The sequence below is a fragment of the Miscanthus floridulus genome, chromosome 8, assembly GCF_019320115.1.
Source record: "Miscanthus floridulus cultivar M001 chromosome 8, ASM1932011v1, whole genome shotgun sequence".
Classification (NCBI taxonomy): domain Eukaryota; kingdom Viridiplantae; phylum Streptophyta; class Magnoliopsida; order Poales; family Poaceae; genus Miscanthus; species Miscanthus floridulus.
The window spans coordinates 27,643,820-27,649,689 of NC_089587.1; the positions used below are offsets into that span (position 1 = coordinate 27,643,820).

Here is a 5,870-nt window from a genome sequence, read left to right on the forward strand (position 1 = left end):
AAATTGCTTTTAAAGGATTCTAAAATACATAGTTGCAGCTGTGGTGCCCAATTTTGGTGAAACAAATTTCTATATGCTTCTTATTCTTAGATCTACAGTAGAAAAATATTGCATGTGGCTTTTGTGATACTTTTGTATAGGGTTTTATTTAATTCTTGTATTTGCTGTTATCTTAGAAAATGTCTAGTAAATAGAATAATTATCAGAAAAATATGGTTCTAGTTTTGTTAATCTCCTTTAGTGATGTACTTTGTAGGAAAAATATATGTCATGCATGTTCTGTAGAGAAATATTGATGTGTAGTTCAAGTGCCTTTAATTGATGATTTTTTGTTATTTTGATAGAGAGCAAAAATTGTATAAAACATGTGTATGATATTTTTGTGCAGTGATTGTTTACTGTGTAGAACATAGGAAAAATATTAAATATGTTGTTTGATACTTTTCATAATACAAAGTATTTTCATGCTCATATTTATGCCATAGCTTGTCATTTTTGTGTAGGCTATTTTACTTATCCAAATGCCATGAAAATTTTATGGTAGTCTACTTAGAGTAGTACTATGCTACTATAATTTTCTCAGATTTTTTTGTGCTACCAAAATAAGTGTTGCTGTTCAAACCTAGTTTCAATTAGGGTTTAATTAACCTTGTTAATGCATGTTTAGTTAATAATGTTTGCTTTGCTGTATCTTTGAAGCATCTTAGATTGCTATGGTGACTTGGCATGTTAGTACAGTGGTTGTAGTAGTAGTATAGTAGTACATGTTCTTGGATGATGTTGGCTACCTTGTAGAAGAGCTTTACTTTTACTATGTCTAATAAAGTTAAACATGTTCATCTACATTCCATGCATCATGATCATTACATGTCATCTCTCCGATGCACCTATGCATGAGCACTTATACATCTGCATCATACAGGATCGCAGGGAGGAGTTGCTAGTAGCAGTTCAGGAAGAGCAGACCAGGACAGATCCACAAGAAATCCAGGCACAGGAGGTGCTAGAGGAAGAGGAGCAAGGAGAGGACTTACCCGAGTGCGTGGATCATCAACCTAGTTCGTTCGAATGAGGCAAGCCCCAGAGTATTCTAAGTCTCCTACTTTATAAAAGCAATTCTTTCTATATATGAGTTTATATATTGTTGCATTAAGTTGTAGGAGTTGATTGAAACCGTTGATGCATTTATTACTATCCTTGCCTACCTTATTACCTTTTTACCCTGTTAGGTCGGGATCGAATAACTGCTTAGCCTTGCTTAGACTGGTAGCAATCGGTGATTTCCGATCACCTACATTTATAGGTGGTTACTAGAAGAGTTTAGCTATGGAAAGAATGATATCCTGGAATTAACCATGTGTGATGGATAATTGGAGACCGGACGGAAAAGTTGGAGGCAACCAGACAGGGTTCTGGGGTGCTGTTAGTTTTCCGTCTGTGTCGATTAAGGATCGATCGTTGCTCGTCCCTCTTGTCATATTGAACGTATGCCTCACATTTAGCTGGCCGAATAAAGTACCTTTCGACCGCGAAGCTAGTGACACTCTTCGAGCCGGGATAAACTCGGATTGGCAGACTGGTGCTGAAGGGGGTATGACGGGGACGCGAAGAGTGAGCCCAAGGTGCGTCCTGGCTGTCGGGTGGTCCCTAGGTAGTGCGGTCCATGACTGTTATCCCACGGCTACTTGGAAAGCATCATTAGTGATCTGTAGCTCACTTGATCGGTGAGTGTGGTTTGTGTGAGGAATAAATCACCAGCTGGTTAGGAATCGATTCAAATCGCCATCACTCCTGGATAGTGAGCACTTGACTCGAGCTACAGCATCGTAGTAATTATGATGGAACACTGATGGTTATCTAGATGGTATGGGATATGCTAAATCTAAGTTGATAACTAGATGTTATTGGTTAATCAAGTGATTGCTATAGTATAGGTGCTTACCTAGATGGATAGGTTATAATAAAGACGATGCAAAGTACTAAAATGGTTTCTTCATGATAGCTTATGCTTTTCGTAAACGAGTCAGCTAGCCCACTAAAGAAAGCCTTGCATAATCCTTGATGTCGCTTTATTTTGGTTTAAGACAGGTAAGTCTAGCTGAGTACCTTCTTGTACTCAGGGCGTTGTTCCCATTGTTGTTGCAGATGGTCAAATGTACTACGGTTATTGTATTAACTGCCTATACCCGTTGACGGGCGACAACTAGGACCAAGGGCAATGGTCACTCCGTATCTCTCATCTGATGCTTTTGTTGGAGATGACTACCTACTGGCACTATATCTGAACCAAAAGTTTGTGTGTGGCTTTAAAACTATTTGCTTCCGCTATTTCAGTTTGAACTTGAGTTGTAATAACTTTATGTTCTAAACTCCGTTGTATCCAACTGTCATTGCGAACTTTATGTAACATGTGACGATGATTGCTAAACTTGTACGATCTTGGTTTGTATGTTGATTGGTTTGAAATCCTTCGTGGTTTTACGGACTACCGGGTTATACGGGCTTAAGTTTGCTAAATTATCTGCTTCGGCGGAAGATTTCCTTACTTAATCTCGTATAATTGGTCAGTTCTGTTACAGTAACCTCATTCGAAAGCTATGAAATCACCCCTCACTTCAAGAGTTCACTCTCTTGATTTAAGAACGAGGGTAAGGCAAGCCTTTGTGGCAAGCTCAAGCCTTTTGTGGCTTCCTCAACAACGTGGACTTAGGCAAACCTTAGTGGTGAGCTGAACTACGGGATAAATCTTGTGTCTTGCGTGCTTCATCTTTACTACTTGCTGTTCATCTTATTGCTAGCTTTTGTTAGAGTTTAGTTGTTCGATTCACATTTGTGTGAAGTTTCTATGGTATCCAGTCTTCGAACTGGATCTTAAAGTTATATTACAGGATTAAGCAGCTAGTGGGGTCAGGTTCATCTCTGTAAAATCTCAACTGTGTTAGATTATTTTTCTTAGAGCGGTAGTGCCGCCCTGTAAGGCCGGTAGTGCCGCCCTCTGTTCTAACAGAGTTTTGAGTTGAATTTTTATAGGCCTATTCACCCCCCTCTAGGCCTTCTTTATCTTCCTGTAGATCCTACAAAAAGTCCAACATGGAAACATAACTGTGTATGGTACTGATACAACATGGAAACATAACTGTGTATGGTACGGATAGTATCAAATATCAATATCCATTTTTATGCTTTAAAGCATTCAACCCATATGTGAAAGAAATTTGAAACATAAAGTAGTTGAACAAATAAATACCTAGCAAACCATCATAAACATAGTCTGAACTCTAAACACTGAAGGCCTTCCAGTTTGGAAGAATATTACATCTCTTAAAATTATAGGAATGCAAGTTGTAATATTCTACAGAAAACATTTCCATCTTACGCAAAGTTAAAAGGAAAAGGTGAACATGCGAAATGCATGCTGCTTTGTAGAAACAACTATAGTATTTAGTGGAGTAAATTTCGGGCAGAGAACATACTGTGCCCCTGGTTTGCTTGGATCAACACCTTGCCATCATCCTCCAACAGACTAAACCTCTGCTTGTTATCCATTTGACGGACTGCACACAATAAAACACAAAATTTCTCATCTAACTAAATAGTATACTGCCCGTGCTAACACCACGGTGACATTTAAGGTGACGCAAAGTAACAACCAAACGAGGTCTAAAATAAGATAGATTCAAGATTCATAGAAAAAGGAGCAATTCAAACTTACAGGATTATTATATTATTTCATGAAAAATCTCATGCGGTGTAACAGGAAATCTCATGTGAAATATTTATAGACACCTAATTTTCGGTTTTGATCACTTTCTTGTGGCTTCTGCTCCTTCCCAGGTCAACACCATGTACTTCAACTCGAACGCCTGCAAGTACACCAGAACATGAAAAAAAGGTGGTTAAGATAGGAGCACATAAGAAATTGTTGAAAAAACATCTAAATCATCCAATCCCCTACCAAATTTCAGGTACCCAGCGCCACACTTGTTGGAGGGCGCCATACATATGCTGCAAAATCTGTGCGTTAAATATATGATATAAGCTTCTAACCAGGATTGTATTTACTCAAATTTCATCAAGATTGAGCTATTTTGACCAAAATTTTAACAATCAAACCTCATTAAATATACAGAACTTCTCTAAGAGAAATAGTGTGAAAGGAAACAATTAATATTTTTGCGCAACAGTAATGCAGTGAATATGAAAAGAAACCGGGAATGATAATGGATGCATTGCTAGTTCCTTACCTTCCTACAGTGTGTTTCGATGTCTATAAGGATTCTTTCCCCCACAGCTACTTTTTTCCATTAAGAACAAGAATGCAAGAGGAGATAGCATCTGCATCTATGGATCTACCTACACAAGAAGGGGAAAAATTAACTTGCGCCATGAATAGTTTGAAATTATTAATGGTGCCTCTTGTAGCATTTCCTTTTCATCTCACAATATTGGGCGCATTCAGTTGCACATGTATTATGTATAAGAATATAAAAATTATAGTACCTATAAAAATTATAGTACCTTTGGGTAGCATTGAACGCTACGGCCATGTTAGACGCCACAAAAAAAATTAATCTTCAGAAATAGTTCTAATAATAAAAATATAGGTTAATTTCCATTTTATATTGACATGTTGTTTATGAGCATTTGTTTTTTCGTGGAAGTCATCAATGGGGGATGACCACCATTTGGTTTTCTCGTGTAAGTCATTTCAGAGCATAAGGGACACCAACCACAAGTACACGACTGCACTTATTAAACTCACAATTTGAAACATATGACTATGGGTTCAGCAACAAAGCAACCAATTCTATTTATGGATTTAAAATAATGACAGCTGGCAAAACAAATACCTGGTCTGTAAATGCGAAAGAGTTCGGTTGTTTCGTTGCAATGGAGGCGACAATGCTCTATCGGTGGTGATCTGCCACTATTTCCTCTTCCCTATGATATATGTGCAGTGATATAGCTCATATGAGAACTTAGCTAAGATACAGTCAATATAACCTATCAATATAATCACACTACCTGAGTTCATTTGAAGATCGAAAAGAACTAGTAAGAGTAGCATCAGATGGAACTGACTGGTGTATGTGTGTTTCTGTTGGGGGAGGAGGACAAGCAAGTCTTACTGGACCCCCAGAACATTTAAAATCTGCTCTTCCAAGATTCCATCTTCACCAAGAACCTAAATAAGTAAGCAATTCAAATATAATCGTTAAGGAAAAAATATATAACAGATCAACACAAAGTCAAAGCATTCGAAACTAACAAAGTGAAATAAAGAAAACAACCATTGAAACTCAGAGACAATTTCCCACCCAACTGTTGGCGTTGAGGACTTTTGTCGAGCAAGTGGTGTGTGCTATTGACTGGTCAAGCAGCCCGCTTTGCTTACTAGTGACTACCATGGCAAAGTCAGATCCTTGTGCGCTTGCGACGGCCGTACAACTTAAATTCACTCCTGTTGGCAGCTCTGATCTGCATCACGTTGCTTCATGGTGGCGTCCAGCATGCTGCACCAGCCGCATGGTCACCACCATGGTCCGTGCCATGGCTGCTGGAAGAGGAAATCTAGGTTCGAGAAAAACTGATGAATGGATTGGAGATTCTTGAGTGGGCGGGATCAGACACATACCATGGTGGAAGCGGCGAGGATGGCGCATCATCCATTATTTTCCACTGCCCAGGCCACGAAGGCCTCCACCGATGCGTCGTCATCACGTCGGCACTGTCGGGACTCCACGATGACGGCCGTGTCATCAGGAGCCGCCGCCAGGATCCTCCCTGCCGCGTCCTAGCCCTTGGCGGCATTGCGGGAGGATAGAATGATGTGGAGGCCGTGGGGCGCGAGCCGGTGGGCCGCCCTGAAG

At 39.6% G+C, this 5,870-nt stretch overlaps 1 long non-coding RNA gene across 2 annotated transcripts; it reads right to left on the reverse strand.

Annotated features, from left to right (window-relative positions):
• Positions 1–3,418: 3,418 nt before the first annotated feature.
• LOC136471407 (uncharacterized) lies at positions 3,419–5,173 on the reverse strand. Of its 2 annotated transcripts, none has more exons than XR_010762023.1 (6): positions 5,026–5,173; positions 4,851–4,941; positions 4,245–4,353; positions 3,956–4,014; positions 3,787–3,863; positions 3,419–3,554 (listed from the first exon to the last, which is right to left on the reverse strand). It is a non-coding gene; the product is annotated as an uncharacterized lncRNA (long non-coding RNA). The 2 variants fall into 2 exon arrangements; XR_010762024.1 differs by having other exon boundaries at positions 3,492–3,554; positions 3,713–3,863.
• Positions 5,174–5,870: the final 697 nt, after the last annotated feature.